The sequence below is a fragment of the Mesoplodon mirus genome, assembly GCF_964341445.2.
Source record: "Mesoplodon mirus genome assembly, chromosome: 12".
NCBI lineage: Eukaryota > Metazoa > Chordata > Mammalia > Artiodactyla > Ziphiidae > Mesoplodon > Mesoplodon mirus.
The window spans coordinates 64716044-64733278 of NC_138988.1; the positions used below are offsets into that span (position 1 = coordinate 64716044).

General features: G+C 39.8%; 1 pseudogene across 1 annotated transcript; it reads right to left on the bottom strand.

Moving 5' to 3' along the window:
• Nucleotides 1-2157: 2157 nt before the first annotated feature.
• On the bottom strand, nucleotides 2158-5426 carry LOC309813129 (ubiquitin-associated protein 2-like; annotated as a pseudogene). Its single transcript has one exon. The product of its transcript is annotated as a ubiquitin-associated protein 2-like (transcript).
• Nucleotides 5427-17235: the final 11809 nt, after the last annotated feature.

The following is a 17235-nucleotide window of genomic DNA, read 5'->3' on the forward strand; positions in this document are numbered from 1 at the left end:
CCGCTACTTACCGAGTTACCCTGAGCATGTAACTTCTTCATGCCTCAGATTTTTCATCTATAAAGTAGGTATAATAATGGTACATAGCTTATACATTTGTTTTGAAAATTAATCTGTGTAAAGTGTTTTGAAAAAGTCCAAGACATAGTGAACACTATAGGGCTTACTTACTGTTGCCTCCTTTTAATCAAACTCCAAGTTATTCTAACACAAAATGAAAAGAATTGGATGCTGTAAAAGATGGGAAGCGTTTTGGGGAAGACAGAAGAATGAATTTTTGAGAAACTTTCATGAACAACTGAAGCAACAGAAGATGACTAAAGATGTTGTTAGGAACATTTTATTATTTTGTGATTGACAAAATCTATAGGACTCTTCAATCTTTTGGGCTCAGATTTGCATTTCTTTCCATGGAACACATTTGGGTGAACCGATGGTTCATGTCTAAACTGAAATCTAATCTGCCACAAAACTATTGCTTTCCTTATTTCTGATAAAATCTAAGTGTTTTCCTGCTTCCTTAAATAAGGGAATTCAGTGTCAGTTTTTGGATCCTACATATCTCCCTCTTTCAAACCCAATCAGTGGACAATCCTGGTCAAATATGTTCACAGGAGTCTTTACCACTTCCTCTCTGTTACCATTTCACAAATCTGGATCCTCACCTTCTTCCTGCTGCATTGCTTAAGGCTTCCCAGCAGGCGCTGCTACCAGAGACCCTCACCTCGCCCTTGCTAGAGTACAAGAGAAGAGATGGGTTTTATTTTTCCTTCCAAGGGTACAGATTTCAGAAAATAGTTATTTAGGTTCACTTCTACCACGAAAAGCAACCAAGTGGTAGTTTTGTTCCTAATGTAATAAGCCACATATGAATTTAAAGAATAGTAATGCCCCATTTTACATATACATGCAGAAACTGATAGAATGGTACACATACATAAGCATGTTTTATATATGTATATGTATAGGTATATAATGGGGCATTGCTGATATAGATATACATATAGATATAGGTATATCTGTCTTTTCCTTCTTAGAAGCTACAATGATTCTTCACTAGTAGCTGTTCATACTAGCATGAAAATGGATGTTAGTTAGTAGTGAGTTCAGATCCAGCAATTAATTCCTGACTTTCAGATCATTATGCAATTGAAGAATGCTTTGAAATTAATATCATATTTTTACTTTGAACATTTGTTATTTCTGACTTGATGCATACCCATTCTGAATTTTATAAGGGCCTCCATAGTGAGTGTGTATATGTGTATACAGCCCCACACACACATACACACACAAAGAAAGAAAGCAAGTGAGAAGAATATGCCTGTCAACTTCAATTCTTCATGCATAAAAATGCATGAGAGAAGGGACTGAAAATGTAGGGGCAAAAAGACAAGAAATGTCAAGCTTCATAGGTCATGCCGAGGGGAAAAATGTACTCTAAAAATGTCCTACCATTTAACGTACTGGTATTAATTTGATTTTATATTCAACACGAATATGTTGTGTATATCTATGATCATATCTAGATTGTTATTCTACCAAGCTAAGACTTCTGTTGCTCAGTGGAGCTCAGCATTTCAAGGCTGTTAATATCTGCTTATCATTCATGCCAGTTTTGGTGTGTGTTTTTTTGTAGTACAGCTTTTCTTTTTATATATACAAGACACATTAATCCATTAAATTTCAGGACACAGTACCAAAAAAAAAAAAAAAAAACAATTCAACTAATTCATCTGACAATGCTGTTCATATTCACAACGCCATTTGTTGTTGTTGTTTTGTTTCCTAATAATAAAGGAGGAGACTTAGGGCTGTTGGGCTGATATATATTTGGGGGTCCCCCCTCCCCCCCTCACCCACACACCACCAGGGTGAATAGGAGGAGTAGAAGGGAGGGCAGGGCCCACAGAAAAGTTTCAAAATCTTGAATCCTATGGGGGAGGAGGAAGGAAAAAAAAGGAGAAAATACAAATCCTATAATACATATAACAGAGTGGGGATGGTACAGATATGAAGCTGAGGCATGGGGTGGGCTGCTGGGGGTGGGGGCAGCAGAACACCCCCACATTCCTTTCTCTCTTCAATGCTATTTCCATAGTTGCTAGGCTGAAAAGCCCTCTCAGAAGATGGGACCAGGAGAAGAGAGTCAGGGGCTCATTTGGCCCCCCAGCTGTAGATGTTGTAGGCAGACTTGCTGGTCTGGGGCTTCTGCAGGATGGATCTGGTCTGGCTACATTGCCCATTGCCTGTGTGGTCATCCTGCTTCAGGTGATGGTGAAGGATCTGGGAGTGAGGCTGCTGATGGGGGGTCAGAATGTGCCTAAAGGGGGCAGGTGGGTAGGGAGCAGCTGTGGCCAGATTGATGCCCTCCCCTTCCTAGGGCTGAAGACAAGTTGAAGGAGGCAGCAGGAGTACTGGAATGAAAACCTTGTTTCTCAAAGGGCTGCTGGGTTTTGGAGTACACAGAACCTGAGATATCTGGCACACCTGTGTTACTGGAGGTGACTGATACACCAGTGTTGTATCCATGAGACCCATATCCACTTGGCTGTTGGAAAAGGGTGGCTGATGCATTCACACTGACATTCACACCATGCTGCTTGGAAGAGGTAGGAGTCACAGGGAATACAGCAGGCCCATACTGGAAGGTGCTGGGGAGGCCCGGAACCCCTGTGTAGTATGGCAGGCTGTTGTAACTGTAGCCAGGATGCAGCGCTGGGTTCAGGAATGTTGGCTGCATGGTATAGTGAGTCTGTGTCTGGTTTTGCTGGGTCTGGGCTAAGGCTGTTGCTGGGGCAGGGGAGGAGGCATCCCCATGGCCGAACTTTGTGAGGTCACCAGAATAAGTGTTGCTGGTCAGGCTACCGTCCCTCCCAGTCAGTGGAGTGGTAGGTGTGGGAAATGGGAGGCTGTAGTAATCCAATGGAAATCTTGTCTGAAGCATCTGCAAGTCATCATAACCATATACTTATGGCGGGTAGGCATGTAACAGCCCTGGAGCCATAATATCTGGATTAGGCAACAACGGCAGGACCCCAGGAGGGAGGTTGGGAGGAGCTTTTCCTGAAGTTGTAGCAACTGAGCTTCGAGTGGAGGCTGTGGTGGTAGAGTTGCTGCCCAGACTGAGGCTCAAGCTCCTGCCACTATTGAGACTGGAAGAGGCACTGACCACTGGTTCAGACACTGTGCTGGATGTGGTGGAGAAAGTGCTGGAGGAAGAATGAATATTTGCCTCACTCTCCGTGCTTGTGTGCAAAAGAGTGGATGTCGAAGTCCGCCCAGAAGATGTTGATGATAAAAGTGTGTTCTGCTGAGTAGATAACATGCTGCCATGTTGTGTGATGGTAGTATTTGGAATCTCCTCATTGTGGCTCAAGCCACCCAAGGAGGATGAGTGCTGATTGGCTGTCGTCAGTAAGGAAGCTGCAGATACCATTTCACTGAGAGGGGGGATGCTAGAAGTGGAAGGTGCAGAGCCTGTAGCACCTTCAACAGATTGCGTGCTCTGCAACTGCGTGGCCTGCACAGAACTGAAGCCATTCTTTGCCTGAGCCAAGTCCTTTTGGGGTGACGAAAAGATGGATCTGGGTTACCACTGAGTCTGTGTGGATCACTGTTCATATAGAGGGCCTTGAGAATTATTTTGGGAGGTATAGGTTGTTGACTGAATTGGGCCACTCTGATAACCGGACTCCTGGTTAGATGAAATTGTGGATGAAGATTCACTGGCCATGCTGGTATAGAGGCTATTTGGAGCCTGGCTTGAAGAGGCGCTTGTGGTGGGGGTGGACTCATAATCAGAAAGGACAGACTCAGACCCAAACTGCAACGCCCCAAACTGCAGGCGGAGACCTGAGATATGTGCTGAGCCAAGCATCTCAACAGCCAGAGCAGGAATCTTAGAAGTCACGGAGGCTTTTTTCTTCTGCTGTTTCAGTTTTTGCTGAGCCAGCTGAGGACTGGAGGAATGGTTGTCTGAAGACACAGGAGACATTTGAGGAGTCGAGGTGGATTTGCTTGGCAGAGGAGAACACGGGTTGGGTGAGGGGAGGTGCAGCAGTGGAGGTAGCAGTGGAGGTAGCCACTGTGGGTGGCTTCTCCTGAAGGAACACCTCCATCACAGTTGAAGATGGGTGAAAGGCTGGAGCTTTGTAAAGGGGCTGTGCACTGTTGAATCATTTGGGTTCTTCAAATCATACTGCATCAGTGATAGGGATTGTGTGGTGGATCCCATGTCCCAAGAGGAGGTGGTGGTGGTTCCAGATTGAGAATGCTGAGCTGCCAACTGAGCCAGGGCCTGAGCTGTCTTGAATTGCTCCAAGAACTGGGAGCCTGTGGTGCTTCCACCTTTAGCTTCCCCGACATCACCAACTCCTTTCCCTAACATGCTCACCATACTGTGATGAGAAAACGTGTTCCCTGACACAGGCTGTGATTGGCGCTCTGCTTCGAGTTACTGAACACAAGAGGTTGGAGAAGAGAAGGAGACTGAGATGGATCCAGATTAGATGAATCATTCTTCATTGAAGGCAGTGTCTTCCCCAACAGAGCAGCAAGGTCAATTCTCTGACCGGCAGTGATTGTCACATTCCCCAAAGGCAGATGCCCTGACAACACATTAGAGGCAGTGAAAATCTTGGTCTCGGGAAGATCTTCATTCCCATCTTCAGCTTCCCACTCCTCTGTTTCAGTACTCTATGCACTCGTCCCATCATCGGGTTCAAAGTGGCCAGTTGTTGTTGTTCCATGAACATGTTGTTCCATGTATTGCAGCTGTTATTGACGTAGTTATCAGTATTTGCCAGCTCTGCATAATCAGCTGGATTAAAGGTTCCCATTCCTTGAGAAGAAAACCTTCCTCCCCACCTACCAGAGTCACCTCTGCCTCAGCCACGACCTCTTCTGCCTCTTTCTGTGCCTCTTTGAGAAGGCCCTCCACTCTTGGTGCCATCTAACCCATTTTCCTGACCTCGAAACTCTCATCCACAGCTGGCACCTCTCCCCCATCTTGGTGGCCCACCACGTCACCGACTATAGTCTCTGTCCTGGTCTCGATTTTCTTTGCCCTCCTCGTTGGCTTCTGTTTGGCCACCATCCTTCTGTCCTGAGACTCCCTTCTTCTTCCCAACCATCTCCAAGGAATGCATATCTGGATTTCCTTCCAACAGTACATTGATGGCTCTGTTGACATCTCCATTGCAGTCATGCAAAGCAATGACACATTCATCCTGGTTCTTGCCTGTGATATTAATCAGTTGTTTCACCTTTTCCTCAAAGCCAGCATCATTATGGTCCAAAATCATCTGTGCAAGTCGAATTTGCTCCTCAGTGGCCCAGGGCCTCTGGTTGTGCTGTGTCTGGTTTTGATTTTCAGGTCGTTCCCAGTTTCCTCAGGCTCGATTAGTGCCCACCCATGTCATCATTTACAGTATATATGAATAATAATATTTACAATGTAGAATACTCAATCTCCTCCTCATGCCAGTTTTTAAAGAATTGTTTGAATGTAACTGCACAACATGCTGTTTTGTCCCCTAGTGTTGACCCAAAGTCTTTTGTGACTGAAAAGCTATGGTGATCATGGACCTGTGGTATCTAGGTAAAAACTGCTTTTCTCCCCTAAAGGATGAGTCAGGAAAATCAGTCGCACCCAAATATAAAGCAATACATCTCCAAACACTCTTCTGTCTGATTCTTCTCACGAGCATAACATAAATGAGAGATACAAGGAGTTGGTCTGCAGCTGGACTCCCTCTCATTACCCCTCGACCACTTCCTTCCTTCCATCACAGGTGAGAGCTGACTCATCTATAAGTGGCGTGCAAGTGGAGCACCTCGGCTTTGAATGACTGTTCACACCTAACTTCCCCAGCAACATTTAATTTTAATGTGCTTCCTTGTTCGTGATGCTCCTCAGGTGTCATCTGTGTGGTTAAGTCCTCATGCCACTCCAAGGATGGCATGCATAGTGGGTCAATATTCCCCTTTCGTGTGCCTATAGCACATAGATAATCAATAACTATATTGTTTCCCACTTAGTCCAGACATCTTTAGAATTCTCAATACAATTGCATGTCAGGTGAACTTCATCAGTCAATCAGGGCTAAAACCTACTTGCTATGCCTAGGTTACTCATTTTCATTTAAAATATGTGTATTGTAAAAAAGAGTTCAGGAGACAAAATGATGGATCTCAAATTTATTTTTATGAATATTCCTTATTAAATTAGCAATAACAACAAAAATATATGTATGTATGTGTGTATATATACATATATATTTATTAACAAGACTCATCCTTAGGACCATCATTGACTTTTGTATATGTTTACTCAAAAATATTATGAAATGAAAATGTTATCATTAATGATTATTAATTCTATTCAAGAGTGTTAAACATGTTTAAAAAATAGCCACAAATACATGTGCAAGTTATGTTACTTATTAAGTCTACAGAAAAACCTGGTAGAGTGTGTAGATTTATGGTAACATTCTTTCCTCTATGCTCCCCAAAGTCACCCTACTTAGGTCGATTGTAATGCTTGCCACATTGTTTTGAAACCACTTCCTTTCTTATTTCACTAACTCCTTCAAAACAGGAGAGCCTGGCTTCTCTTTGCATCCTGTGATAACTGATTGAAATAACTGATTGAATGAAAAAATTATTCTATTTTTTTAACAACTGGTGTTATATTATTCTGCTGTCATGAGACTAACTCTATTCTTAGCGCTTCCAAAGCATGTTACTATTCTTATCCCAATGAAATTTTGTTCAATGACTAATTTCAAATGTATATTTCACCTTAAGAAAATTTCCTTCTTTTTTTTTTTTTTGGCTTGTTGAAATAGTAAATAAACTGACATAATTGTTAATTCTCTGAATGAGTCATTTTAATGTTACTAATTAGTTTAAATGGTGAAATTAATATTTAAGAGCTATCATCCTTAAAACTATATAAGCAACTAAATTGGCTTTGAAGGCTGTAAATGTTTTAATACTCACACAAGAATGTTAACTTGCAATCATCTTAGAAAAAGTTTAAAATCCATTTCCAACAAAGTATATTATTTTTGAACCTCCTGAGAAACACTTGGAACTTGAATTTTTAAAATAAATTATATTTATAATTCTCTGTGCAACCCAAGTACATTACCACGATGGGAAAAATCTGAAGCCAGAGTCTTACAAAAGGTGAATTACTGTGCCTTTATTGTCAATAATAATATATGTAAAATGACTCACAGTCCATCCTTAAAGCTTTGGATTCTTTGATATCATCAAAGTAGAGATTTTTAACTGCAGAAAATGCTGACATGACATTAGATATACTTGAAGCCATTCCTTAAAATTTGTTGATTAATCATGTGGTGCTAGATGTTCCAAATCAACTTCACCCTTCTTGAATCCTCAGCTTAAACTCACAACTTGAATCTTATTTTGCATTTTGAAATTGAGCTAACACTTGTCCTTTACACTTCCTCCATCAGTGTCTAGAATTTATTAAATCCTGAAGTTATGATTCAGGAATCTCAAGGATATTCCTTTTGTACATGAAGATTTGTCCAAGTCAGTGATGCTCTCTTTAAGAAAGTAACTGACCTGGCATATTTTTGAAAATAATATATTTAAAAACATGTAAAATGTCCAAGTCGTTCTTCTGGATGGTGGGATTGTAGGTGATTTAAATTTTTTCTTTTTTCTTGACATTATTTTCCAAATTTTGTGATATGAACCTCAGTAAATGTATAAGAAAAATTAAAGTTAGTTCATAATATCTGTGGATATAGATAAAGATGAAAATTTACAATAGTGCTAAGAGTATCTGTACTTACTCTACACCAGATGCTCAACTCAATTATTTCTGATGGAGTGGATATCATTTTTCAAAACAAAAGTAGTATTTAAACTATTACTTTTATGTTGTAGTAGCAGTGATGCTGTGTGTTGTGATGGTAGGCTGGGGGTTAATAAAGCAAGGAAAAAAGAAACACAAAGTATATTGAAAACCCCTGGGGTCTGAGGGGAACATGGATCTTTAAGGATGAGGCTGGATTTTAAGGCCATGGTCTAGAGACCCGAGAAGAATGTTTGTCTTTTTCCTAAAGGAAATGCTATGTTACTGAAATATTGTAGCAGATAATTGATACCACTAGATTTTCACTTTCTTTTTTTGTTTTTTAAACATCTTTATTGGAGTATAATTGCCTTAATGGTGTGTAAGTTTCTGCTTTATAACACAGTGAATCAGCTAGACATATACATATATCCCCATATCCCCTCGCTCTTGCATCTCCCTCCCATCCACCTTTCCTTTCCCAACCCTCTAGGTGGACACAAAGCACAGAGCTGATCTCCCTGTGCTATGTGGCTGCTTCCCATTAGTTATCTATTTTACATTTGGTAGTGTATATATGTCCATGCCACTCTCTCACTTCGCTCTATCTTGCCCCTCCCCTTCCCCTTGTCCTCAAATCCATTCTCTACATCTGCATCTTTATTCTTGTCCTGCCCCTAGGATCTTAAAAAACATTTTTTTCTAAAATTCCATATATATATGTGTTAGCATATGGTATTTTTTTTTCTCTTTCTGACTTACTTCACTCTGTATGACAGTCTCTAGGTCCATCCACCTCACTACAAATAACTCAATTTCGTTTCTTTTTATGGCAGAGTAATATTCCATGGTATATATATGCCACATCTTCTTAATCCATTCATCTGTCAATGGACATGTAGGTTGTTTCCATGTCCTGCCTATTGTAAATAGTCCTTCAGTGAACACTGTGGCACATGACTCTTTTTGGATTATGGTTTTCTCAGGGTATATGCCCAGTAGTGGGATTTCTGGGTCGTATGGTAGTTCTATTTCTAGTTTTTTAAGGAATCTCCATACTGTTCTTTATAGTGACTGTATCAGTTTACATTCCCACCAACAGTGCAAGGTGTTTTCCTTTTCTCCACACCCTCTCCAGCATTTATTGTTTGTAGATTTTTTGATGATGGCCATTCTGACTGGCATGAAGTGACACCTCATTATAGTTTTGACTTGCATTTCTCTAATGATTAGTGATGTTGAGCATCCTTTCATGTGTTTGTTGGCAATCTGTATATCTTCTTTGGGGAAATGTCTATTTAGGTCTTCTGCCCATTTTTGGATTGGGTTGTTTGTTTTTTTGATATTGAGCTGCATGAGTTGTTTTTAAATTTTGGAGATTAATACTTTGTCAATTGCTTCATTTGCAGATATGTTCTCCCATATTCAGGGTTGTCTTTTTGTCTTTTTTATGTTTTCCTTTTCTGTGCAAAAGCTTTTAAGTTTCATTAGGTCCCATTTCTTTATTTTTGTTTTTGTTTCCATTTCTCTAGGAGGTGGGTCAAAAAGGACCTAGCTGTGATTAATGTATTAGAATGTTCTATGTTTTCTTCTAAGAGTTTTATAGTGTCTGGCCTTATATTTAGGGCTTTAATCCATTTCAAGTTTATTTTTGTGTATGGTGTTAGGGAGTATTCTAATTTCATTCTTTTACATGTAGCTGTCCAGTTTTCCCAGCACCACTTATTGAAGAGGTTATCTTTTCTCCATTGTCTATTCTTACATCCTTTATCAAAAATAAGGTGACCAATGTGTGTGGATTTATCTCTGAGATTTCTGTCCTGTTCCATTGATCCATATTTCTGATTTTGTGCCAGTACCATACTGTCTTGGTTATTGTAGCTTTGTAGTATAGTCTGAAGTCCAGGAGCCTGATTCCTCCAGCTCCTTTTTTCTTTCTCAAGATTGCTTTGGCTATTTGGGGTATTTTGTGTTTCCATACAAATTGTGGAATTTTTTGTTCTAGTTCTGTAAAAAATGCCATTGGTATTTTGATAGAGACTTCACTGAATCTGTGGATTGCTTTAGGTAGTATAGTCATTTTCACAATGTTGATTCTTCCAATCCAAGAACATCTCTTTGTATCATCTTTAATTTCTTTCATCACTGTCTTATAATTTTCTGCATACAGGTCTTTTGTCTCCCTCGGTAGGTTTATTCCTAGGTATTTTATCTTTTTTGTTGCAGTGGTAAATGGGAGTGTTTCCTAATTTCTCTTTCAGAATTTTCATCATTATTTATAGGAATGCCAGAGATTTTTGTGCATTAATATTATATCTTGCTACTTTACCAAATACATTGAGTAGCTCTAGTAGTTTTCTGGTAGCATCTTTAGGATCCTCTATGTATAGTATCATGTCATCTGCAAACAGTGGCAGCTTTACTTCTTTTCTGATGTGGATTCCTTTTATTTCTTTTTCTTCTCTGATGGCTGTGGCTAAAACTTGCAAAACTATGTTGAATAATAGTGGTGAGAGTGGACAACATTGTCTTCTTCCTGATCTTAGAGGAAATGGTTTCAGTTTTACACCATTGAGAACGATGTTGGCTGTGGGTTTGTCATACATGGCTTTTATTAATTTGAGGTAAGTTCCCTCTATTCCTACTTTCTGGAAGTTTTTTTTTTTATCATAAATAGGTGTTGAATTTTGTTGAAAGCTTTCTCTGCATGTATTGAGATGACCATATGATTTTTCTCCTTCAGTTTGTTAATATGGTTTATCACATTGATTGATTTGCATATATTGAAGAATCCTTGCATTCCTGGGATAAACCACACTTGATCATGGTGTATGACCTTTTAATGTGCTGTTGGATTCTGTTTGCTAGTATTTTGTTGAGGATTTTTGCATCTATGTTCATCAGTGATATTGGCCTGTAGTTTTCTTTCTTTGTGACATTTTTGTGTGGTTTTGGTATCAGGGTGATGGTGGACTCGTAGAATGAGTTTTGTAGTGTTCCTCCCTCTGCTATATTTTAGAAGAGTTTGAGAAGGTTAGGTCTTAGCTCTTCTCTAAATGTTTGATAGAATTCTCCTGTGAAGGCATCTGGTCCTGGGTTTTTGTTTGTTGGAAGATTTTTAATCAGAGTATCAGTTTCAGTACTTGTGATTGGTCTGTTCATATTTTCTATTTCTTCCTGATTCAGTCTTGGCAGGTTGTGCATTTCTAAGAATTTGTCCATTTCTTCCAGGTTGTCCATTTTATTGGCATAGAGTTGCTTGTAGTAATCTCTCATGATCCTTTGTATTTCTGCAGTGTCAGTTGATACTTCTCCTTTTTCATTTTCAATTCTATGGATTGGAGTCTTCTGCCTTTTTTTCTTGGTGTGTTTGGCTAATGATTTATCAATTTTGTTTGTCTTCTCAGTGAATCAGCTTTTAGATTTCTTGATCTTTGCTATTGTTTCCTTCATTCCTTTTTCATTTATTTCTAATCTGATCTTTATGATTTCTTTCCTTCTTCTAACTTTGGGGTTTTTTGTTCTTCTTTCTCTAATTGCTTTAGGTATAAGGTTAGGTTGTTTATTTGAGATTTTCCTTGTTTTTGAAGGAAGGATTTTATTGCTACAAATTTCCCTTTTAGAACTGCTTTTGTTCCATCCAATAGGTTTTGGGTCATTGTGTTTTCATTGTCATTTGTTTCTAGATATTTTTTGATTTCTTCTTTGATTTCTTCCGTGATGTCTTGGTTATTTACTAGTGTATTGTCTACCCTCCTTGTGTTTGTATTTTTTACGTTTTTTTTTTCTAGTCTCACAGTGTTGTGATTGGGAAAGTTATTTGATAAGATTTCAATTTTCTTAAATTTACCAAGTCTTGGTTTGTGACCCAATTTATGCTCTAGCCTGGAGAATCTTCCATGAGCACTTGAGAAGTTAGTGTATTCTGTTGTTTTTGGATGCAATGTCCTGTAAATATCAATTTGGATTGAATGTCCAATAAATATCAATTAAGTCCATCTTGTTTAATGTATCATTTAAAGTTTGTGTTTCCTTATTTATTTTCATTTTGGATGATCTGTCCATTGGTGAAAGTGGGGAGTTAAAATCCCCTACTATGATTGTGTTACTGTCAATTTCCCCTTTGATGGCTGTTCTCATTTGCCTTATGTATTGAGGTGCTCCTATGTTGGGTGCATAAATATTTACAATTGTTATATCTTCTTCTTAGATTGATCCCTTAATCATTATGTAGTGTCCTTCTTTGTCTTTTGTAATAGTCTTTATTTTAGAATCTATTTTGTCTGATATGAGAATCATTACTCTGGCTTTCTTTTGATTTCCATTTGCATGCAATATCTTTTTCCATCCTCTCACTTGCAGTCTGTATATGTCCCTAGGTCTGAAGTGGATCTCTTGTAGACAGCATATATATGGGTCTTGTTTTTGTATCCATTCAGCCAGTCTATGTCTTTTGGTTGGAGCATTTAATCCATTTACATTTAAGGTAATTATTGATATGTATGTTCCTATTATCATTTTCTTAATTTTGGGGTTTGTTATTGTAGGTCTTTTCCTTCTCTTGTGTTTCCTGCCTAGAGAAGTTCCTTTAGCATTTGTTGTAAAGCTAGTTTGGTGGTACTGTATTCTCTCAGCTTTTACCTGTCTGTTAAGGTCTTAATTTCTCTGTCAAATCTGAATAAGATCCTTGCTGGGTAGAGTAATCTTGGTTGTAAGTTTTTCCATTTCATCATTTTAAATATGTCCTTTCACTCCCTTCTGGCTTGCAGAGTTTCTGCTGAAAAATCAGCTGTTAACATTATAGGGATTCCCTTGTATGTTATTTGTTGTTTTCCCCTTGCTGCTTTTAATATTTTTTCTTTGTATTTAATTTTTGGTAGTTTGATTAATATGTGTCTTGCCTTGTTTCTCCTTTGATTTATCCTGTATGAGACTCTCTGAGCTTTCTCTACTTGATTGACTATTTCCTTTCCCATATTAAGGAAGTTTTCAACTATAAATCTTCAAATACTTTCTCAGTTCCTTTCTTTTTCTCTTCTTCTTCTGGGACCCCTGTAATTTGAATGTTGGTGCATTTAATGTTGTCCCAGAAGTCTGAGAATGTCTTCGATTCTTTTCATTTTTTTTTTGTTCTGCTCTATGGTAGTTATTTCCACTATTTTATCTTCCAGGTTATTTATCCATTCTTATGCCTCAATTATTCTGCTATTGATTCCTTCTAGAGAATTTCAAATTTAATTTATTGTGTTGTCCATTGTTGTTTGTTGGCTCTTTAATTCTTCTAGGTCCCTGTTCATCATTTCTTGTATTTTCTCCTTTCTATTTCCAAGATATTGGATCATCATTACTATCATTACTCTTAATTGTTTTTCAGGTAGACTGCCTATTTCCTCTTCATTTGTTTCATCTGATGGGTTTTTACCTTATTCCTTCATCTGCTGTGTTTTTCTTTGTTTTCTCATTTTTCTTAACTTACTGTGTTTGAGGTCTCCTTTTTGCAGGCTGCAGGTTCATAGTTCCCATTGTTTTTGGTGTCAGGCCCCCGTGTCTAAGGCTGGTTCAGTGGGTTGTGTAGGCTTCCTGGTGGAGGGGACTGGTGCCTGTGTTCTGGTGGATGAGGCTGGACCTTGTCTTTCTGGTGGGCAGGACTACCTCCTGTGGTGTGTTCGCAGTGCCTGTGACCTTATTTTGATTTTAAGCAGACGCTCTGTTAATGGGTGGGGTTGTGTTCCTGGCTTGTTGCTGTTTGCATAGGGTGTCCAGCACTGTAGCTGGTCATTGATTGCAGCTGGGTCTTAGCGGTGAGATGGAGACCTCTGGGAGACCTTTTGCCATTTGATATTACTTGGAACAAGGAGATCTCTGGTGGACCAATGTCCTGAACTCAGCTCTCCCACATCAGAGGCACAGGCCTGACACCTGGCAGGAGCATGAAGACCATGTCAGCCACACGGCTCAGAAGAAAAGGGAGAAAGAAAGAAAGAAAGAAAGAAAGAAAGAAAGAAAGAAAGAAAGAAAGAAAAGAAGGAAGTAAGGAAGGAAGAAAGAAAGGAAGGAAGAGAGAAAGAAAGACAGAAAGAAAGAGAGAAAGAGAGAAAGAAAGAGAGAAAGAGAGAAAGAAAGAAACAAAGAAAGAAGAAAGGAAGAAAGATAGAAAATAAAGTTTTTAAAATAAAAAATTTAAAAATTTACTAAAAATTAAAAAGAAATTTAAAGTATTAAAAAAAATTTTAAAGAACAGACAGAACCTTAGGACAAATGGTAAAAGCAAAGCTGTATAGGCAAAATCACAGAAAGAATCATACACATCCACACTCACGAAACGCAAAAAAGGAAAAAAAATATATATATATATGGAAGAGAGCAACCAAATCAATAAAAAAAATCTACCAATGATAATAAATGCTAAATACTAAACTAAGATAAACATAAAACCAGAAACAAATTAGATGCAAAAAGCAAACCCCAAGTCTACAGTTGCTCCCAAAGTTCACTGCCTCAATTTTGGGATGATACGTTGTCTATTCAAGTATTCCACAGATGCAGTGTACATCAAGTTGATTGTGGGTATTTAATCTGCTGCTCCTGAGGCTGCTGGGAGAAATTTCCCTTTCTCTTCTTTGTTCGCACAGCTCCCAGGGTTCAGCTTTGGATTTGGCCCTGCCTCTGCATGTAGGTCACCTGAGGGCGTCTGTCCCTGCCCAGACAGGAGGGGGTTAAAGGAGCAGCTGATTCGGGGGCTCTGGCTCACTCAGGCCAGGGGGAGAGAGGGGTTCGGAAGCGGGGCAAGCCTGTGGCAGCAGAGGCCCACATGATGTTGAAACAGCCTGAGGTGCACTGTGTGTTTTCCCGGAGAAGTTGTCCCTGGATCACAGGACCCTGGCAGTTGTGGGCTGCACAGTCTCCCAGGAGGGGAGGTGTGTGGATAGTGACCTGTGCTTGCACACAGCTTCTTGGTGGCTGCAGCAGCAGCCTTAGCATTTCATGCCTGTCTCTGGTGTCCACACCGATAGCCATGGCTTGTGCCCGTCTCTGGAGCTACTTTAGGTGGTGCTCTGAATCCCCTTTCCTCCTGCACCCCGAAACAATGGTCTCTTGCCTCTTAGGCAGTTCCAGACTTTTTCCCAGACTACCTCCTGGCAAGCTGTGGCTCACTAGCTTCAGGTTGTGTTCATGCAGCCAACCCCAGTCCTCTCCCTGGGATCTGACCTCCGAGGCTGGAGCCTCAGCTCCTAGTCTCCACCCACCCAAGTGGGTGAGCAGATAAGCCTCTGAGGCTGGTGAGTGCTGGTCAGCACTGATCCTTTGTGGGAATGTCTCCACTCTGACTTCTACACCTCTATTTCTGCACTCTCCTCCATGGCTCCGATGCTTGCCCCACCCCACAACCCTCTGTCCCTGCCAGTGAAGGGGCTTCCTAGTATGTGGAAACATTTCCTCCTTTACACCTCCCTCCCAGAGGTGCAGGTCCTATCCCTATTCTTTTGTCTCTGTTTTTTCTTTTTTCTTTTGCCCTACCCAGGTACGTGGGGAGTTTATTGCCTTTTGGGAAGTCTGAGGTCTTCTGCCATTGTTCAGTAGGTGTTGCATAGGAGTTGTTCCACATGTAGATGTATTTCTGATGTATTTGTGGGGAGGAAGGTGATCTCCACGTCTTACTTCTCCACATCTTGAAAGTCTCCCCCTAGATTTTCACTTTCAATGTATCTTGCTGGCTGCAACATGGGAAATGAACAGAAAGGAGAGAAGAGTGGATAAAGAAGACCTGTGACCCTGGTGGCCTATGATGACGGCTTTGTAAGAAATAGAAATGAATCCAGAAGTATATTGGAGATGAGATTTATAGAACCTGGTGTTGGGATGCTTATTGGAAATAAAAGAGAAAAAGATGAAAAGATTACCAAGTCTCCTGCTGGTACAAGGGGCTACATGGTGGTGACATTTGCCACTGTGGAACATTGGAAGGGGATCAGCATTGGGAGCAAAGATTGCAAAGTATGTGTTAGCCACACTGAATGTGTGCTGCCTTTGAGATTCAGAAATGAAGAGGTCAAGCAGGAAGTTAAATGTAGAGATCCACAAATGAGAGAATGATCTTGGATTAGAGATCAAAATGTGTAAGTCACGGACATAGGTCAGTGACTCTGGCACAAATGAGGGTAAAAGAAGTGGTAGATAAGGTAAGGGGTTAAGCCTTACTTGAGTCTAACTCCGTGGACACCTAAAATGGGTTTGTGTCTTTGTTAATTTTTATTTTATAGTGGAGTATAGTTGATTAACAATGTTGTATTCGTTTCAGGTGTACAGCAAAATGATTCAGTTATACATATACATGTATCTATCCTTTTTCAAGTTATTTTCCCACTTAGGTGATTACACTAGTGTTAATCAAATAATGACATGGCAGCCTGAAACCCCACAGTGGGTCCAGGAAAATACATGTGGGTTGGTATTACTAAAATACAAAGTGAGAGAAAAGGAGTGGAAATAGATGTAGGTAAGTAGATTAATGAGTTACTGTTAAAGCGAATTTGCTCTCAAACCAACTTGCATGGGTGTCTGAATGCCATCTGGCAGGAGGAGTGGAGCAGTTGAAGAATATTGGTAGAGAAGATGCATGACTATATTTGTGTTTTAGGTGGGACACACTGACTGGAGCTTAGAGGATGAATTTAAGAGCAAAAAGACAGGAATGAGGAAAACCTGATAAGTGGCTCTTGCATTTGTCTGGACAAGGTGCTGAGAGACGGGATAATTGAAATACGGAGAAAGCAGACTGAAAAATATTTAAGGCACAACATACTCATTTGTCAGAAATGGAGAGTGAAAAGGAAGAGTCTGTGGCATGACTTGCAGGCTTCTAGTTTTGAAGATGAAACAGATTACAGTGCCATTTATGGAGGGTGGTACATTTGGGGAGGAATTTCCATGTTGGACATGTTGAATGATTATGGGATAATCAAGAGTCATAATTAGGCAACATTTAATACATGAGTGAGAAAACTTAGGATGTGAGTTGAGCAGGAAATAAATACTTATGGGTCATCATCTTATAATCAGTTGTCAAAAGTAGAAGAGTTGATGAAATTGCCTAATTAGTCTCAACAAAGCCGTGGGGCCAAGAAAGTTTATGAGGGAACATGGATTTTAAGGGTTAGGCTGAGAAAGAGATGGTCAAAATAAAAAACAAAACAAAACAAAGATCAGAGTTGTTGAGGAGAACCATGAGAAATTAACACTTTCAGGAGCATGAGGTCAAGAGTGTCAGATGCAGAAGAGGAGCTTTGGATCTGAAAGTGTGGTGCATAGGACACTAACATCTTTTTGGATGTTTCTAAATCCCTTTATGATGATGTTATTCTATGAACTCAATAATAGGGAGTTCTAGTATGCTATAG